Here is a 20,794-nt window from a genome sequence, read left to right as displayed (position 1 = left end):
GTTTGATTCCTGGTCAGGGCACAGAGGAGACTCACCCATCTGCTTCTCTACCCTTCCCCCTCTCCTTCCTCTCTGTCTCTCTCTTCCCCTCCTGCAGCCAAGACTCCATTGGAGCAAAGCTAGCCCGAGCACTGAGGATGGCTCTGTGGCCTCTGCCTCAGGTGCTAGAATGGCTCTGGTGGCAACAGAGCAACGCCCCACATGGGCAGAGCATTGCCCCCTGGTGGGCATGCCAGGTGCCTGATGGGGCACATGTGGGAGTCTATCTGACTGCCTCCGTGTTTCTAACTTTGGAAAAATACAAAATACAAAAAAAATACAACATTCCACGTTTTCCCTGTCAAGGCACGTATGAGAAACAACTACTACAAGTTGATGCTCTCTGCTCCTTCCCACCTTTCTCTCCCACTCTTTCTCCCCATTTTCTAAAAATCAATAAATAAAGCCTTTAAACCTGTTCACAAATTTATCTGCCAGCTAATGTTTTGGAACAAAATAGGGAGTCTGGTCAACCAGGTCATTGTGGTCTTCAGAACTGATGAGCATACATGCTTTGCTTTGTCATCCCATGTTCCACTTCTCCAGGAATTGTTCCCATTCACAGCCCTTGCCAAAAAGCTAGATCTGAGCAGCCACGCATGTACCATGTGATCCTGTCCCCTTGACTACACAGAGACCAGGGGTGAACATTCCAAGTAAGCTGGACCAATCAGATTCTTCTCCTGGAAACTGACTCAATTGATTGTGGGGCATCATGTAGACTACAGAACTAGTACTGCCATTTAAAAAAATTCAAGGCCCTGGCCGGTTGGCTCAATGGTAGAGCGTCGGCCTGGCGTGCAGAAGTCCCGGGTTCAATTCCCGGCCAGGGCACACAGGAGAGGTGCCCATCTGCCTCTCCACCCCTCCCCCTCTCCTTCCTCTCTGTCTCTCTCTTCCCCTCCTGCAGAGAGGCTCCATTGGAGCAAAGATGGCCCGGGCGTTGGGGATGGCTCCTTGGTCTCTGCCCCAGGCGCTAGAGTGGCTCTGGTCGCGACAGAGCGACGCCCCGGAGGGGCAGAGCATCACCCCCTGGTGGGCAGAGCGTTGCCCCTGGTGGGCGTGCCGTGCCGGGTGGATCCCGGTCGGGCGCATGCGGGAGTCTGTCTGACTGTCTCTCCCTGTTTCCAGCTTCAGAAAAAAAAAAATTCAAATGGGCTTGACCTGTGGTGGCACAGTGAATAAAGTGTAGACCTGGATAAAGTGAGGTCGCTGGTTCAAAACCCTGGGCTTGTCTGATCAAAGCACATATGAGAGTTGAGGCTTTCTGCTCCTCCCGCCTTCTCTCTTTCTCTCTCCTCTCTAAAATGAATAAATAAAATCTTTAAAAAAAAACCCTCAGGCCCTGGCCGGTTGGCTCAGTGGTAGAGTGTCAGCCTGGAGTGCAGAAGTCCCGGGTTCGATTCCCGGCCAGCGCACACAGGAGAAGCGCCCATTTGCTTCTCCACCCCTCCCCCTCTCCTTCCTCTCTTTCTCTCTCTTCCCCTCCCGCAGCCGAGGCTCCATTGGAGTAAAGATGGCCCGGGCGCTGGGGATGGCTCCTTGGCCTCTGCCCCAGGCGCTAGAGTGGCTCTGGTCACAACAGAGGGACGCCCCGTAGGGGCAGAGCATCGCCCCCTGGTGGGCAGAGCATCACCCCTGGTGGGCGTGCCCGGTGGATCCCGGTCGGGCACATGCGGGAGTCTGTCTCTCCCAGTTTCCAGCTTCAGAAAAATACAAAAAAAAAAAAAAAAAGCCCTCAAACAGTCTTCTTAGAAATGAGCTTATATACTCAAAATACACCCTTACCTCAGTAAATTAATAAGCACAAATCAGGGCAGTTATTAAGCAGTGTCAACCACAAACTAGTTAAGAAACCTTTTTTCTTTCGTGTTTCTTGAATATTTTGCCATTATACTGAAAATCCCAAAGTGTTTGATTTGCAACAGCCTTTGCAGGTTCTAAAAAATTGCATCACATGATCAAATAATTTTTAAAAGGATATTGAGGACCTAAGGATGAGTGAAGTTAGAGGACTTACACTGAGATAATTAAAGAATCAGGGAAAGGGGGGAGGCTATCTGAGAGTGTGTGTTTCTAAATGTCTCTTATCCCCATCAGTAAAATGGGGATAATAATGTACCCACATCATATCATCGATCTGAGTATTAAATGAGATAGTGCCTGGCCCTGGCTGGTTGGCTCAGCAGTAGAGCGTTGGCCTGGTGTGTGGAAGTCCCAGGTTTGATTTCCGAGCAGGGCACACCGAAGAAACGACCATCTACTTCTCCACCCTCCCCCTCTACCTTCTCTCTGTCTCTTCTTTGTCTCTCTCTCTTTCTCTTCCCCACCTGTAGCCAGGGCTTTAATGGTTTGAGCAGGTTGGCCCTGGGCGGGTGCTGAGATTGGCTCTATTGCCTTGCCTCAGGATAGCTCAGTTGCTGAGCAATGAAACTTTAGCCCCAGATGGGCAAAGTGTCGCCCAGTAGGTGGCTTGCTGGGTGGATCCTGGTTGGGCACATGCAGGAGTCTGTCTCTCTGCCTCCCCACCTCTCACTTAATTATAAATAAATAAATAAATAAATAAACAAATTAATTAAATAGTGCAGTCCAGTGCCAGGCATATAAATTAAAATCAGTAAATTTTATTTTATTTTTTTTTAAATTTAATAATTTAAAGAAGCATCAATCATCAGTTTTTTGTTGCGACACCTTAGTTGTTCATTGACCGCCCTCTCATATGTGCCTTGACCATGGGCCTTCAGCAGACCGAGCAACCACCTTGCTCCAGCCAGTGATCTTGAACCCAAGCTAGTGAGCCCTGCTCAAACCAGATGAGCCCGCACTCAAGCTTGTGACCTCAGGGGTCTCGAACCTGGGTCCTCCACATCCCAGTCCAACACTCTATCCACTACGCCACCGCCTGGTCAAACAAAATCAGTAAATGTTTTATTAGCTGCTATGATCATAAAGTATGACAAGGCTTGCTGCTAGTGCCAGATTTTAAATGAAAATACTCTGAATTTAAAATTAAAGTAAATGTTCTGGTATTCACTTCAACCTGGTAGCTTTATGAGGGTACTGAGTCTCGGTTGCAGCAATTCCCTCAGAGCTTAGTGCCTATTCAATTTTTTTTTAAATAAACACTGAGCCCTCAATATGGTTACCACAGGACTGAAAGCAGTTAAAGGCTTTGAAAAGTAATATGGTAATTTTAAAGAGGATTCTAATGGTGTAGACTAGAGACACCAAAAAGTAGGACTCCATGGGCTTAGAAGCTCAGCATGGCCACAGGAAAAACTGTGACAAATTCTTAAATTTGCAAACATGAATTTAGTCAAGAAGTATTAACATGAATTGTTTTACCCCCCCAAAAATTCATATGTTGATGTCCAAACCCCCAGCATCTTAGAATGTAACCGTATATGGAAGTAGGGTCACTGCAGATATGACTAGTTGAGATAAGGTCATAGAGGGGTAGGGCAGGTCTCTAATCCAATACATCTAGCTAGTGTCCTTATAGAAAGGGGATAATTGAATATAGAAGGGCATACAGGGAGAATGTCAGAGATTAAGGTCTGGCTTCCACAAGCCAAGGAATGCCAAAGATTGCCAGCAAACCACCAGCTAGGAGAGAGAGGCCTGGAACAGATTCTCTCTCACAGTTTTTTTTGTTGTTGTTGTTGTTTTTTACAGAGACAGAGAGAGAGTCAGAGAGAGGGATAGATAGGGACAGACAGACAGGAACGGAGAGAAGCATCAATCATTTGTTTTTCATTGGAACACCTTAGTTATTCATTGATTGCTTTCTCATATGTGCCTTGACCGGGGGCCTTCAGCAGACTGAGTAACTCCTTGCTCAAGCCAGTGACCTTGGGTCCAAGCTGGTGAGCTTTGCTCAAACCAGATGAGCCCACGCTCAAGCTGGCGAGCTTGGGGTCTCGAACCTGGGTCCTCCGCATCCCAGTATGACACTCTATCCACTGCGCCACCGCCTGGTCAGGCCTCTCATAGTTCTTTAAAGGAACCAACACAGCTGACATCTTGACTTTGAACTTTCAACTCCAGAATTGGAGACAATAAATTTCTGTTGTTTTTTTTTGTTGTTGTTTTTTTTGGGTTTTTTTGCATTTTTCTGAAGCTAGAAACAGGGAGAGACAGTCAGACAGACTCCCGCATGCGCCCGACCGGGATCCACCCGGCACGCCCACCAGGGGCGACGCTCTGTCCACCAGGGGGCGATGCTCTGCCCATCCTGGGCGTCGCCATGTTGCGACCCTCCTGGGTGTCGCCATGTTGCGACCAGAGCCACTCTAGCGCCTGGGGCAGAGGCCACAGAGCCATCCCCAGCGCCCGGGCCATCTTTGCTCCAATGGAGCCCTGGCTGCGGGAGGGGAAGAGAGAGACAGAGAGGAAGGCGCGGCGGAGGGGTGGAGAAGCAAATGGGCGCTTCTCCTATGTGCCCTGGCCGGGAATTGAACCCGGGTCCTCCGCACGCTAGGCCGACGCTCTACCGCTGAGCCAACCGGCCAGGGCTCTGTTGTTTTTTAAGCCACCTGGTTTATGATACTTTATTACAGCCACTAATAAACAGGCAAACTAATATACAGCAAATATAATAGCAAACTAATATCAGGCAAACAAATCCAGAAATGCTACCCTTTTGACTCCCCCTGTGGTAATTCATGCCCAAGCCCAGGTGTTTTTTTTGTTTGTTTGTTTTTTGTTTTAATTTATTGATTCTAGAGATAGAGGAAGGGAGAGAGAGGCAAAAACATTGATTTGTTCCTGCATGTGCCCTGACCGGGAATCCAACCCACAACCTTTGCATATCAGGTGACACTCTAACTAACCAAACTAATCAGCCAGGGCAAGCCCAGGTATTTAAGTCTCTATGTGTGCTCCCTACCAACCATTTCTGTTTTAATAGCTCTTGCCAAGGACACTTTCAAGCAGCAGGCAGGATGATGTGGAAAGCCCTTGACCTATTAATCCCAAGACGAACATTATTAAGTCCAATCAACTACAACCATAGAATTTAAAAAAAAATCCTGCTTTGGTCTAAAGAGCTTAAAAATGTTTGGAATTATTTAGCTTTCACCTTAGTGTTTTATTAATAAGTAATTATAACTGCTGTACATTGATTGATTAATAGGGATCAGGGAGTTTGCTAAGCACTTTACATACATCATTTCTTTACTCTTCTCAACAACCTTAATAGATAAGAACTGTTATTATATACATTTTATAGATGAAGAACCCAAGACTCAGAATTAGCTCGTCTATAAGTGCACAGCTAGTCGGTAATGGAACTGACCTAAGATGCTAGTTGGCCTGAGCCCAAAGTCCATATTCTTTGGTCCCATGCTTCTATGTCTCCTGAGAGAGTCTGGGTCCTAGCACATAGAGAAGCTTGTAAAACATTATGTTGGGGAGAAAGAAACTTTTCTGTACTCTCAAGGTTCTTCCTGCTGATTTAATAATCAAATAGACATGAGACAGATTAACAAGAGAGAATAACCAAATTTAATACATACATATATATGGGAACTGCATATATGATACAATCATGAAAAGTTCAGAGACAGAAAGTGAAAGTGGGTATATAAGTCCTTCTGAGCCAAGGATGAGAGGCTTCACAAGCTAGATGCTGGGAGAGCACATGTTCAGTAATTAGTAGTTTGCCCTACCATCTAGATAGGTAAAAAGTCATTTCTGGTCTTAACTCTTATCGCAGGTCAGGCTCCTAATTTAAATTCTTCTAGATAGTTAGCAGGGAAATAAAAGTTTCTCTTGAGCATGCAATGTTTTGGTTCCCTTTAGCTCAAAATAATTTGCACATTGTGGATACACATCTAGGGCCAGCTGTTCTGAATCCCTCCCCTTATCTGACTTAATCTCACTGTAATTGACATAAAGTGACTACTACTTGCATTTTCCAGCTCAAAATGAGAGAAAAGTGCCTGGCATATAGTAAGTGCTCAGTGTTAGCTGGTGTGACTATTAATATTGCATTGTACATGTTCCTTTCTGGCACGGGAGGTGAATCTCTTGTCTATTACTAACAGTGGGCACTTAAAAGTGTACTCCCTGGATGAACAGTGGAGTAGGGACCTGGAAAGTGAAGTTGGCTAGAAAAAATGAGAAGTGAGGGTGGGAAGGTGGGGCTGGGGGAGAGGGCAAGGGACAGAGAAAGAGGTTGGCAGAAGGCCAGACTTCACTTTGCCTTTGTTAGGCTGCCCCTGGGGTTTGGGAGGTGGGGTTGTATAGCCCCTCTGCTCCTGATTGGTCAGCTCACCTTGCTTTATCCTTTAGTTCTTCCCTTTTGGGGTGATGGGGAGGCTCCAGCTTGTGGTTACATAAAGCTTCCTGGAATTCTGCCAGGAAGAGAGGAAGCAAATGAGGCGCTGGCAAGCAAAGGTTCCGGGACTGAAGGAGTGTGTTAGGAAGAGTGATTGTGTATGGGCGAACAGCCCCTGGAGAGCCTGGGAGCACTGGAATCAGGAGAATTTAATTGTAAATCCCAGCTCTTTCTTTTTTGGCAACTGTGAGACCTTGGGCAGGCACTTTACCTGCCTGGGTCTGATTTCAGAGAGAGTCAGAGAGAGGGGCAGATAGGGACAGACGGACAGGAAAAGAGAAATGAGAAGAATCAGTTCTTCGTTGCGGCACCTTAGTTGTTCATTGATTGCCTTCTCATATGTGCCTTGACCAGGGGGCTACAGCAGATTGAGCAACCCCTTGCTCAAACAAGCAACCTTGGGCTCAAACCAAGGTCTATGATCCCACGCCCAAGCCAGTGACCCTGTGTGCAAGCTGGTGAGACCACACTCAAGCCAGATGAATTGGCACTCCAGCTGGTAACCTCAGGGTTTTGAACCTGGATCCTCTGTGTCAGGGGTCCCCAAACTTTTTACACAGGGGGCCAGTTCACTGTCCCTCAGACCGTTGGAGGGCCAGACTATTAAAAAAAACTATGAACAAATCCCTATGCACACTGCACATATCTTATTTTAAAGTAAAAAAACAAAACAGGAACAAATACAATATTTAAAATAAAGAACAAGTAAATTTAAATCAACAAACTGACCAGTATTTCAATGGGAACTATGCTCCTCTCACTGACCACCAATGAAAGAGGTGCCCCTTCCAGAAGTGCGGCGGGGGCCGGATAAATGGCCTCAGGGGGCCGCATGTGGCCCGTGGGCCACAAACTGGGGGCCGTAGTTTGGGGACCTCTGCTCTGTGTCCTAGTCTGATGCTCTATCCATTGTGCCACCGCCTGGTCAGGCAAAAATGTATTTAAATGCTTAGTACAGTGCCTAATAAATGATAGTTGTTTTTATTGTTATAGTTTTAAGTGTTAAGAATTTTATGGGCCTGGCCAGGTAGCTCAGTTGAGCATCCTCCAGTTATACCAAGGTTGTGGGTTCAATCCCATTAGGGCAATTACAAGAAGTAATTAATAAATTCATAAATAAGTGAACAACAAATCAATGTGTTTCTCTCTCTCTCTCTCCCTTCCTCTCCCTCTCTCTAAAATAAATAAATAAAAATATAAAAAGAAGAGTATTTTATTCCCTGGCTGGTTGGCTCATTGGTAGAGCATTGGCATGGCGTATGGAAGTCCTGGCTTCGATTCCCAGTCAGGGCACACAGGAAAAGCACCCAACTGCTTCTTCACCCCTCCTCATCTTGTTTCTCTCCAGTCTCTCTCCTCCTCCCCTCCGAAGCCATGGCTCAATTTGAGAGAAATGGCCTCAGGCACTTAGGATGGCTCCATGGCCTCCTCCTCAGGTGCTCAAAAATGACTCCGGTTGCAACAGAACAAGGGCCCCAGAGGGAAAGAGTCTTGTCCTCTAGTGGGCTTGCCAGGTGGATCCCAGTCGGGGCGCAAGTGGGAGTCTGTCTCTGCCTCCCTTTCTCTCACTAAAATAAATAAATAGAATAGAATAGAACAGAACAGAACAGAACAGAACAGAACAGAATAGAATAGAATAGAATAGAATTTTATGTCCTCTGTGCATGAATATATGGATTTTCCTACTGTTCTCTTGGTCATGAAAAATTTGAGTCAAATACCCCTGAGTGTTCCTTGATACCTCTGCTTTCACCCTAGGCTTTCCAGTGGAGCCCAGCCTACAGAGATCCTTGGACAGCCCCGGGACAGTGCAAGCATCCCTCTATGACTCTGGGAAGGTCTCCTCCCCCTCCCACCCCCCAAGCCCAGGAAGGATTGATAAAAAGTCTTATCTGAGTCACATTCCATTATGGGATTAAATCAGACTTGTATTGGAGCCTTCTGACTGCAACCTGAGGCTGGATGCCTGCAACTCCTGGTTATTGCCTTTGGTCCAATCTGAGGTCATCACACTTCTTTAAGCCCAAGGGACCCTCAGAAGCAGGGGCTGAGGAGAGACTCTAGCTGCCATTTGGGATTAGTTTCAGTTAGCAAGCATGGACTATGCACAAAGGCCAATAGCCAGGCACACACTGGGCACTATGTGAGTGCAAACAGGGAGGCAGGTCACTACCCAGCCAGCTCCAAACTGAGCCAACAAATGACAGGCTCCATGAGGGAAGTCAACAGGGATGGGGAAGATTAGCAAACTTGATGAGGCAAAGGAATAATTGTGTGATTGCAGGTAAACTGCTGAATTTCTCTGAGCCTTGATTTCTTTGTCTCTGAGTTTGAAACATTAGCATTTACCATAAAAGGGTAATTTAAATGGAAAGGTACTAGTTAAAATAACAAGGGTTTTATAGATAAACCTGGGTTTGGTTCCTGCCTTAGCCAAACACTGTTTGTGCCAAGGCTGTTAAACATCTCTGAGCCTCAGTTTCCTCACATATTCAAAGGAAGAAATAACACTGAATGAATAAAGTCTTAAAAAAACCATACCATATATCTTGATCTGGGTGGTGGCTATATGAGTATGTGCATATGTAACAAAATCATTGAACTTAACATTTAAGATCAGTGAACTTTTCACATTTTATTGTATGCATCTTGTGACTCAACCAAAAAACAAAACAAGAAACACAAAAGGAAGCTTTCTTTCGTGAGTCAAGGTTGGTAAAGTGAAAAAAAAATGTTCGTAGCCTGACCAGGCGGTGGCGCAGTGGATAGAGCGTTGGACTGAGATGCAGAGGACCCAGGTTTGAGGCCCTGAGGTTGTCGGTTTGAGTACAGGCTCATCTGGTTTGAACAAGGCTCACCAGCTTGAGCCCAAGGTCGCTGGCTTGAGCAAGGGGTCACTCGGTCTGCTGTAGCCTCATGGTCAGGGCACATATGAGAAAGCAAGCAATGAACAACTACAGTAAGGTGCCACAATGAAAAATTGATGCTTCTCGTTTCTCTTCCTTTCTGTCTGTCTGTCCCTATCTATCCCTCTCTCTGACTCTCTCTCTGTAAGAAAAAAAAATGTTCGTAGCCTAAAACATAGGGGAAATATGTATTACTGAGGTACGTCAGGCAGTTAATAAAAACATATAATTCCCTCTCCTCGATTTTGTAATGTATTTGTCAGTTTTCTTAAATGTTTCATTTGTAATGATTTTCTTTATTATATTAAGTAAATATTCACTTTAGTAGTTAAAAAATGTAAACACTCCCCACCCTACCCCCTTGGTAGGGCCTAGCAGTACAGGAGAGAAAGCAGGAGCTGCCAGGTTGGATAAGCATGGAGCCATACGCAGCTTGGAACTATGGGCAGCGTGGTGTGGGGTCCTGTGGCTGGCCTGGGAACCACCATTCTGGCCTGCTCAATGGGAAGATGGGAAGCCTGCTGAGATCAGGCTTAGCCTGTTGCCCCTGCAGACCAAGCCCTTCTGGATAATCTTCCTGCGATAAAGAGGCTGAGCAACATAATGATGTCAGCCTGTTCAATTCTTCTTCATAACAGTTCTCAACAGTGACCTTGGAGGTGAGGCATCCTTAGGGGACCTTCTTGAGTAATAGGATGAAGGACACTGAGAAGGAGGATACCCAGGCTGCAAGCCCCTAAGGAGCTGGGCTAGTAGTGAGGTCTCCCATTACATCCTGGGGCTATTACCTAGGGGAGATGGAATTGGACAAGCCTCTCTTTCCATTATGCAAAGAAAGGGCTTTTCAAGTAAATTTCCATTTAAGTATGAGCTTAGATCAGTGAAGATGGGGCCATAATAGCTTAGATGGTCATCAGAGCTATTAAAAATACATTTTTCCCTGTGCTCAGGCCACCTATCATCTTCATATCGTTCATCCCCAGAAGGCTATGACTCAACCTTTCCCAAGCTTCAGGGAGGCAGGTTAAGTCCATCTGCATTTTCAACTTTTTAATTCTACCCATATCCTAACACACGTAGTTCCTTTAGCTTTTTCTTTACTGCTCTTCTCATAACTGAATTATTAGATAATTCTTTGTATAATTGTTTGGTTATTGTTTGTATCCCGTACCAGACAGATAACAAGGTCCATGAATGTAGGGATTGACTACTGTCTCATTCATTAGTCTATTCCCAGAGTTTAGCACATAATGGGAGCTAAGTAAGTACATAGTTGTTAAATAAACAGATGGATGGATAAACTAATGAATAACTAAGTGAAAATAAAGGTTTCAGGAATCCCCACACTGCAGCATAAGGTTTTGGAGCTAGTCCTGGGTTAGAATCCCAATTCTACTACTTTCTAGCTGTTTGACCTTAGGCAAGCTGTTTAATCTTTTTGTTTTTATTTATTTATTTATTTTTTATTCATTTTAGAAAGAAGAGAGAGAGAGAAGGGGGGAGGAGCAGGAAGCATCAACTCCCATACGTGCCTTGACCAGGCAAGCCCAGGGTTTCGAACCGGCAACCTCAGCATTTCCAGGTCGACGCTTTATCCACTGCGCCACCACAGGTCAGGCCTGTTTAATCTTTTTGATCCTCAGTTTCTTTTTCTTTAAAGTGGGGATAAAAATACCCCATATCTGCCTTTGGCGGGTGGCTCATTGGATAGAGTGTCCTCCTGGCGTGTGAGGTTGCAGGTCTGACCCCCTGTCAGGGCACTTACGAGAAGTAACCAATGAGCACACAGTTAATTGGAACAACTAAGTGGAACAAGGAATTAATGTTTCTCTCTCTCTCACTTTGTCTCTCTCCCTTCTCCCCTCCCACCTTCTCTCTCTCTCAATCAAATCATTAGGGGAAAAAATAACCCCCACTTCACAGAACAATCCTAACTATGAGAGTTTCAACTCCACATTTGCTCTGTCCCCTTTTGGGGGGAACCCTCTTAGCTTTTCCTACTCATCAGGTGAAGGCGGCTAGTTTCCTTGTTTTAAAGGCCTTCCCACAATTCCTTAAGCATTGGGAATTGGGCTTTGGGGGCAGGTAGCCCTCAGATTACATCTTCCATTTCATACCCACCACTGCCACAATACCACTAGTAGCTGTGAACCAGTTGTTCTCAAATAGGGGTGATTCTGCCCTGCCTTCCCCAGACATTTGGCAATGTCTGAGACATTTTTGGTTGTCACAGCTTAGGGGACAGGCATGCTACTGATATCTAGTGGGTAGAGGCCAGGAATGATAAACTCTTACAAGGCATAGGACAGCCCTCCCCCCAACCCCAATAAAGAATAAACCAGCCCAAAATGTAAAGGATGCTGAAACCCTGCTGGGAACTTTCAGTCTTCATTGGGTTTATACGTAATAAATTCTTCCTAGTAGTAGTCAGTCCTTGCCCTTCTTTGGCTTCTAGTGTGGGGATGGCTACAGTTTTCCTATCTACTCACGAAATAGCTTTTAAGCAAAAGCTCTCTGTTTTAGGAGTTGGAAGAGTGGGGGAGGGAATGGCTCCATCTGTTGGCCAGAACAGGGATCACAGCAGGAGAAGGCAATGAAATTTTCCCAACAAAGGTCTCAGGTGTGTCAGTTGTGCTACATACCCCATGTCTGGATAAAGCTATTACTGGAACTGTTGTGCAGGACAAGCTTGGGTTAGGGCCTAGAATTGTATTTAGAAATTTCTAGTTCTTCTTGGAATGCTTTATTTATTTTTCTTGTTTTCTATTTTTTTTTTTTACAAAGACAGAGTCAGAGAGAGGGATAGACAGGGACAGACAGACAGGAACGGAGAGATGAGAGGCATCAATCATTAGTTTTTCGTTGTACATTGCGACACCTTAGTTGTTCATTGATTGCTTTCTCATATGTGCCTTGACCGGGGGCCTTCAGCTGACCGAGTAACCCCTTGCTCAAGCCAGTGACCTTGGGTCCAAGCTAGGGAGCTTTTGCTCAAACCAGATGAGCCCACACTCAAGCTGGCGACCTCGGGGTCTCAAACCTGGGTCCTCGGCATCCCAGTCTGACACTCTATCCACTGCACCACCGTCTGGTCAGGCTTGTTTTCTATTTTTTTAAAATTATGAAACATATAATATATTATATCATATACAGTTTATGTGTGCTTATACATAGCATACAGTATATCAGTACATTTTAAAGAATATTTTTTGTGTGACAGAGACAGAGTCAGAGAGGGACAGATAGGGACAGACAGACAGAAAGGGAGAGAGATGAGAAGCATTAATTCTTTGTTGCGGCACCTTAGCTGTTCATTGATTGCTTTCTCATATGTGCCTTGACCAGGAGGTTACAGCAAAGCCAGTAACCCTTTGTTCAAACCAGCGACCTTGGATCCAAGCTGGTGAGCTTTGCTCAAACCAGATGAGCCCACGCTTAAGCTGGCAACCTTGGGGTCTCGAACCTGGGTCTTGCACGTCCCAGTCTGACGTTCTATCCACTGTGCCACTGCCTGGTCAGGCCATTTTAAAGAATAATTTTTTAAATGATTTTATTTATTGATTTTACAGAGAGGAAGGGGTAGGAAGGAACAAGAAGTACCAACTCATAATTGCTTCACTTTAGTTGTTCATTGTTGCTTGTCATATGTGCCTTGACTCAGTAAACCCAGGGTTTAAAACTGGCGACCTCAGCATTCCAGGTTGACACCCTGTTTACCGCGCCACTACACATCAGGCTTAAAGAATAATATTAAAAGAAATACTGATAACCCACTACTCAGATTAAGAAATACAATATACTACTTTTTTAGAAGCCTCCATGTGACACACCAATCTGTTTGCTTCCTCCTTCCCTCATTTTCCCTTCCTTTTTCTCCTTTCCTTTCCTCCTTTTTTATATTATTTTTATATTATTTTATTCTTTTAAAGAATTCCTTCTTTTTTTCTTTCTGCGCTCTGCCATTTTACAGCTATGAAACCTAGAGCAAGATATTTAATTCTTATGGATTTCAGTATTCCTATCTACAAAATGGGAATAATATAAACAGTATCTACATTGCTGGCTTGTTGTGAGATTAAATGAGATAATGTTTGTGTAAGGGTTACAATGAAATAATTTATGTAAAAGCTTAGTACAAACCATGGCATATAGTTGGAAGTCAATAAATAGGAGCTGTTTATATTATTATTTAAAATAATTTCTTCTCTGATAAAAGAACTCTGTGGTATAATGGAAATAGGCATGAACTTTGGAATCAGAGAGACCAGGGTCAAATTGTGGTTCCATTATATACCAGCAGTGGCTTTATGCGAGTCACTAAAGCTCTTCATCTATAAAACGGGGGTGAAGATACAGATGGATGGCAATGACTATTGCGAGGATCAGGAGAAATGATATATCAAGTTCCCAATAATCAGTTAAAATAAATGTTAAATCTTTTCCTCCCTCTTTTCTTTTCTCCCTCTTTCTTTTTTTTTTAAGTTTTTTTTTAAATTTTATTTATTCATTTTTAGAAAGGAGAGAGAGAGAGGGAGAGAGAGAAACAGAGAGAGAGAAGAGAGGAGGAGCTGGAAGCATCAACTCCCATATGTGCCTTGACCAGGCAAGCCCAGGGTTTCGAACCAGCAACCTCAGCATTTCCAGGTCGACGCTTTATCCACTGCGCCACCACAGGTCAGGCTTCTCCCTCTTTCTTTGATAGAGTAAATTTTCTTCCCAGCAGGGATATTGATAGCAGGTATGTGCTTCTACAATTTCTCCTGAACTCTGGATTCAGTTCAGCAAGTGTTTATCAGGAACCAGTCGGTGGCTAAAAACATCTCTCTGGCTGGTATGCTGTTAAGGACACTAACCCTCTTGAAGGAAATGAAGTTCCAGGGTCATCTCCCTTCCTGGGTCTGGGCCACTGGGTGTGGGTGCAGGTCTGTTCTCAGAGACACACCCCCTGAGCTCAGTTAGAGGCAGGCTGTTTGCTGGGCTAGCTTGGCTGTGCACCCTTGTGCAGACTTAAGAGAGAGAATCCTGACCAGTGATATATAAACAAGTGAAAATATATCCATGACTGAAGTGCAGAGATCTGCCCAGGGGCAGCGGGCTAGAACTCTGGTGTCCTCTTACAACTCCCCCCCTTTAAGAGATCTGTCTGCCTGACCGGGCGGTGGCGCAGTGGATAGAGCGTCAGACTGGGATGCGGAGGACCCAGGTTCGAGACCCCGAGGTCGCCAGCTTGAGCGCAGGCTCATCTGGTTTGAGCAAAAAATGCTCACCAGCTTGGACCCAAGGTCGCTGGCTTGAGCAAGGGGTTACTTGGTCTGCTGAAGGCCCGCGGTCAAGGCACATATGAGAAAGCAATCAATGAACAACTAAGGCGTCGCAAGAGATCTGTCTAATATTGTGCAGAGAGGAGGGTCCTGGTTATAAAGTAGGTGAGGTAATGGGAGACTGATGTCTCTGACTTTAGACGAAGCCTGCTTTCCCGTAGGGGCTCAGAGGCTCCCACTGAAAAGGAGCTGTGCATCCCAGCCATAACTATGACGTCTTAATTCCTCATTACATCACTACCTTTTGATTTATTTATTGTTAATAAACTAAAACCAAGGAAGCCATTCCCTCTCCTCTAATTTCACAGAGGCTATCTGACCTTCAACCTCCCACTGGAGATTGTTAGAGATGAAAAAAATCCTGGAAGTCATCTTGCCTGGCTGTGTCAATTTATAAGGGGGAAAACTGAGGCCCAGTGGGGAAAAGGGCAGGGAAGGAGATATTTGCACAGATATGTTTAGATTATGGCAAATTTTGGCTCTTCTGGATCCCAGTCCTTGGGTGCTATATAAGGGTGAAGAGATAAACTTGAAACATAAGAGTCTAGTTTTTCTTCACCTCTAAATGGGTGGGTGACCTCTAAACCATGGTGTCTATCCCCTTAAATTTTCTTCCTAGCAGTTCCCACTAAGTGCTCATATTTGTAACCATCATAACAACTCTATAAAATAAGTTTTCTTATTATCCAAAAAAGGAGATGATGTCTTCTTCACAGGATTCAATAAGATAACATTTGAAAAATAAATACGGATAATGATACCTGCTTTACAGGATTGTCGTGAGGATTAGTGATCAGATAGGTAAAGATCCCAGCAGAGAGTAAATGTTTAAGAATAGCTTTCATGATCCAGTGCTTATTATAAGGTAAAAATTGTTACATGGCCCTGGCTGGTTTGCTCAGTGGTAGAGCGTCAGCACGGTATGTGGATGTCCCAGGTTTGAGTTCTGGTCAGGGCACACAGGAAAAGTGACCATCTGCTTCTACACCCCTGCCCTCCCTCTTTTCTTCCTGCAGCCATAGCTCAATTGGTTTGAGCGCATCGGCCTCAGCTGAGTATTGCTCTGTGGAGCCTCCGCCTCAGGGGCTAAAAGTAGCTCAGTTGCGAGCATGGCCTCAGATGGGCAGAGCATCGGCCCCACATAGGGGTTGCTGGGCGGATCCTGGTCAGGCTGCATGTGGGAGTCTGTTTCTCTATTTCCCCTCCTCTCACTTGGAAAAGAGGAAAAATATATATATTATAATCCTCATTTATCAATGAGTGACCTAAGGGCAGAGAATAAATTATATTTCCAAAGTCACAAACGGTAATGGTGGAATTAAGGTTTGGACCTTTGTTATATAGCTTAGAACCCATATTTTTGATCTCTACATTCTATTGCATTCCCATACAAACTCTTATCATTACCACCATTCTACTTCTGGTGATAGCAGAAGAAAGGTAAAAAGATGCCTATGTCAGCTTGGAAATGAGACACCTTAGTTGGGCTGAAATTAGTGATATTGGGGATGCAAAGAAATGGAGTTCAGGGGTTCACAAAGGTGTTGGTGTGTCTACATCTTTGAAGTTGGTGATTAATGGCTTTCAATTTTAAACATTTAACAAATAAGAAAAATATACAAGTATTTTTTTCCTGAAAAAAAGTTTCAGTTTTGAATGAATGAAAGAATGAGTATGAGGTGATTGCTGGTGATCAGAGGAGTATTTTGTTACTCAGTTTATAACTCAGCTGGATATTGCAAGCCTCTTTGTTTGTTTTTGCTGTTGTAGTGTTTTATTTTAAGTCATATATACATGAAAAATTCACCTGTGATGGATAATGGTTAAAGATTCCAAGAATAAGGAACTCTGGTTCTGAAAGGTAATGAAGAGCTTACAAATGATAATTCTGCAAATTTACTTGTCAACATACTTATGAATTGCATTCACGTAATAAAAAATCTTATCTAGCACATCAGAAAATCTCTCAGGCTTAAGGAATTAATATTACAAAGACAAAATATAGCCTGGTTCTGGGGCAGAAGAGACTGGGAAGTGACTGCTAATACATGTAGAATATCTTTTTGGAGTGATGAAAATGTTCTGAAATTAGTTGTGGTGTTTGTACAACCTATGTAAATGTGCTAAAAACCGCCAAATTGCACACATTATAAAGGTGAGGTTCTGCCTCACCAGGCGATGGTGCAGTGGATAGCATATTGACCTGGGATGCTGAGGACCCAGGTTTGAAACCCTGAGGTTGCTGGCTTGAGTGCATGCTCATACAGCTTGAGCGTAGGCTCACCAGCTTGAGTGCAGGGTTGCTGGCTTGAGTGTGGGATCATAAACGTGACCCCATGGTCACTGGCTGGAGCCCAAAGGCCACTGGCTTGAAGCCCAAGGTTGTTGGCTTGAGCAAGGGGTCGCTGGCTCAGCTATAGCCCCCTGGTCAAGGCACATATGATAAAACAATCAATGAACAACTAGAATGCCACAACAAGAAATTGATGCTTCTCATCTCTCTCCCTTCCAGTCTATCTGTTCCTGTCTGTCCTCTCTCTCTCAGTAAAAATATAAATATTAATAAATAAAAAGCAAGGTAATATTTTTGTTATATGAATTATATCTGAATAAAGCTGTTATTTAAAAAGTCATTTGAGTTTTTAATTCTAATGAAGAATGTTTATCTTTACACATAAGTACTAGTCCTCCAGATCATTCAATAAAATGAGCATTTTAGAATGAAAAAAAAAGCCACTGTTATTTCAAGGAATCTGTCCAATGGAAATAATCTGAAAGAATCCTTTGTGCACAAGGATGCTCAATGTATCATGATTTAAAACAATAAGAAGTCAGTTATATAAATGTGTGACGAGAAAAATTTAAAACTAGATATTATTCTATTCAATTGAGTATTAAATAGCTTTAACAATTATAGTTATGAAAATTACAATTACAAGATACTAGTCTAATACTAGGTTATATACATTTATGGTTATATATATTTATGGTACATATAACATATTTCTATGCAATATTTAAGGAAATTATGTAGAAGAATATTTATTATTATAAGAAAATGTGCATAGTGAATTACCAGGTGACAAATGTGGGCAACATGGCAGTACAAAGTTATGCATGCAGATAGATGAAAAAAAAAAAAAGACAAACCCACAGACACCAGAGATTTCTTTTGGGTGGGAGTTATATGGTAATATTTATTTATTTAATATACTATTTTTTTAAAATGCATGTTAGATTCACAGCAAAATTGAGCAGAAGTTACAGAGATTTTTCTGTACTTCCTTCCCCACATATGCATAGCTTCCTCATTATCAGCATTCCCCACCAGAGTGGTAAGTACATTGGTGATAACTGGTGAACTCGTGTCAAAGTCTACAGTCTACATCAGGTGTTGTACATGGGTTTGGACAAATTATAATGGCATGCATCTACCATTATAGTATCATAGACAGTCGTTTCACTGTCCTAAAAATCCTCTGTGCTGTCTATTCATCCCATCTTCCTGCCTTACCCCTGGCAGCCACTGATCTTTTTACTCTTCCAGAATATCATATGGTTGTAATTTTACAATATGTAGCCTTTTCATATTGGTTTTTTACTTAGTAAAATGCAGTGAAGTTTTCTCTATGTTTTTTCATGGCTTGATAGTTCACTTCTGTTTTTTTGTTTTGTTTTGTTTTTTTTACAGAGACAGAGAGTCAGAGAGAGGGATAGACAGGGACAGACAGACAGGAACGGAGAGATGAGAAGCATCAATCATTAGGTTTTTGTTGCGTATTGCGACTTCTTAGTTGTTCATTGATTGCTTTCTCATATGTGCCTTGACCATGGGCCTTCAGTAGACTGAGTAACCCCTTGCTGGAGCCAGTGACCCTGGGTCCAAGCTGGTGAGCTTTTGCTCAAGCCAGATGAGTCTGCGCTCAAGCTGAGCTGGCGACCTCGGGGTCTCGAACCTGGATCCTTCCACATCCCAGTCCAATGCTCTAACCACTGCGCCACCGCCTGGTCAGGCAATTCACTTCTTTTTAGTGCTGAATACTATTCCATTGTCTGAAATAGTATTCCAGTTTATTTATCCATTCACCTACAGAAGGACATCTTGATTGTTTCCATGTTTTGGCAATTATGAATAAAGCTGATATAAACATCTGTGTGTGTGTGTGTGTGTGTGTGTGTGTGTGTGTGTGTTGTTTTATTTTTATGTTCAAGTCCTTTGGGTAAATACCAAGGAGCACAGTTGCTGAGCCATATGGTAAGAGAATGTTTAGTTTTGTAAGAAACTCAAACTGTCTTTCACAATGGTTGTACATTTTGCATTCCCACCAGCAATGAATGAGAGTTCTTGTTGCTCCACAGCTTTTCTAGCAGTTGATGTTGTCAGTGTTCTGGATTTTGGCTATTCCAATAGGCGTGTAGTGGTATATTTATTTTTCTTTTTGGTTACTGTATTCTTCAAGTTTTCTGTATCAACCATACATTACTTTGTAATAGAAAAAATGTAATACAAAAAAGAAACTATCAAGTCCATGTAATAGCAGGGACTGGGTGGGGGGGATGGTGAAGGAATAAATTTCATACATTAGATAAAGAAAAACATAATACAAAGTAATGGTACTGTCAGAACAGCTATGATTTTAAATCTTTTTTTTTTTTTTTTTTTTTTTTTACAGAGACAGAGAGAGTCAGAGAGAGGGATAGACAGACAGGAATGGAGAGATAAGAAGCATCAATTATTAGTTTTTTGTTGCGTGTTGCAACAGCTTAGTTGTTCATTGATTGCTTTCTCATATGTGCCTTGACCGCGGATCTTCAGCAGACTGAGTAACCCCTTGCTTGAGCCAGCGACCTTGGGTTGAAGCTGGTGAGCTTTTGCTCAAACCAGATGAGCCGCGCTCAAGCTGGCGACTTTGGGATCTCGAACCTGGGTCCTCTGCATCCCAGTCCGACGCTCTATCCACTGCACCACCGCCTGGTCAGGCAGAACAGCTATGATTTAAAAAATTATTTAAAAAATTTGTGTGACAATTATATCCAATTTAGCTTTCCATTCCCTTGAGGACAAGACTGGCTACACCCAAAATGTGTGTTTGTAGACTAGTGCCTGCTAAAAGCATCTTGAAATCACCTCTATTTTGTTGTTATTTAAAAACAAAAAGCACCCAGGTAACTAAGTTGGTTAGTGTCCTCCGATGCCCCAAGGTTGTGGGTTCCATCCCCCGTCAGGCACATGCAGGAATCAACCAATGGATGCATGAATAAGGTGAATAAATAAAGTACTTTTTTTAATGTTTAAAAGCAAAAAACCAAAAATAATTATAAAAATAAACAATTTTATTTTATTTATTTATTTATTTATTTGTATTTTTCTGAAGCTGGAAACGGGGAGAGACAGACAGACTCCGGCATGCCCCCGACCGGGATCCACCCGGCACGCCCACCAGGGGCTACGCTCTGCCTACCAGGGGGCGATGCTCTGCCCCTCCGGGGTGTCGCTCTGCCAAGACCAGAGCCACTCTAGCGCCTGGGGCAGAGGCCAAGGAGCCATCCCCAGTGCCCGGGCCATCTTTGCTCCAATGGAGCCTTGGCTGCAGAAGGGGAAGAGAGAGACAGAGAGGAAGGAGGGGGTGGGGGTGGAGAAGCAAATGGGCGCTTCTCCTATGTGCCCTGGCCGGGAATCGAACCCGGGACCCCCGCACGCCAGGCCGACGCTCTACCGAAAAATAAACAATTTTATATTTTAAAGGTCAAAGTGTAAGAATTCTAAACAAGCCATAAAAGCATTATTTGACTACCTATAATGCCATCGTTAAATTAAAAAACCTTTTAACTTCCACGACTGAAAGTGTTTAAAAGCAAGGGTTTATTAGGCCATGGCTAGCAAAAGTATTAGACCTGTCTTGGAGCATAGAGTCGAAACCACCAGCGGCAAGGCTAGGTAGGAAAGATAAGTCACCCTGGAGTTTTGCAAGCGCTTTTTGTTTATCAGGTAGGGGGTAGAAATATGTTAAGTTGTTCTGAAAGGATTCGCTAGACACATGCATCACTTGATTATCCAGTGACACAGGATCTGCTAACAAAGCATTCTCTTTCTATCTTTTGTCTAATCACATCACATCCAAAAGTACAGGCTAGTCCGTCTTCTGCAATCTCGCTGCTACTACCAGCTCCCTAGTCTTTCTTTCCCA

This window comes from Saccopteryx bilineata, chromosome 4 (genome assembly GCF_036850765.1).
Source record: "Saccopteryx bilineata isolate mSacBil1 chromosome 4, mSacBil1_pri_phased_curated, whole genome shotgun sequence".
NCBI lineage: Eukaryota > Metazoa > Chordata > Mammalia > Chiroptera > Emballonuridae > Saccopteryx > Saccopteryx bilineata.
Note: the sequence above shows the minus strand (reverse complement) of the source record.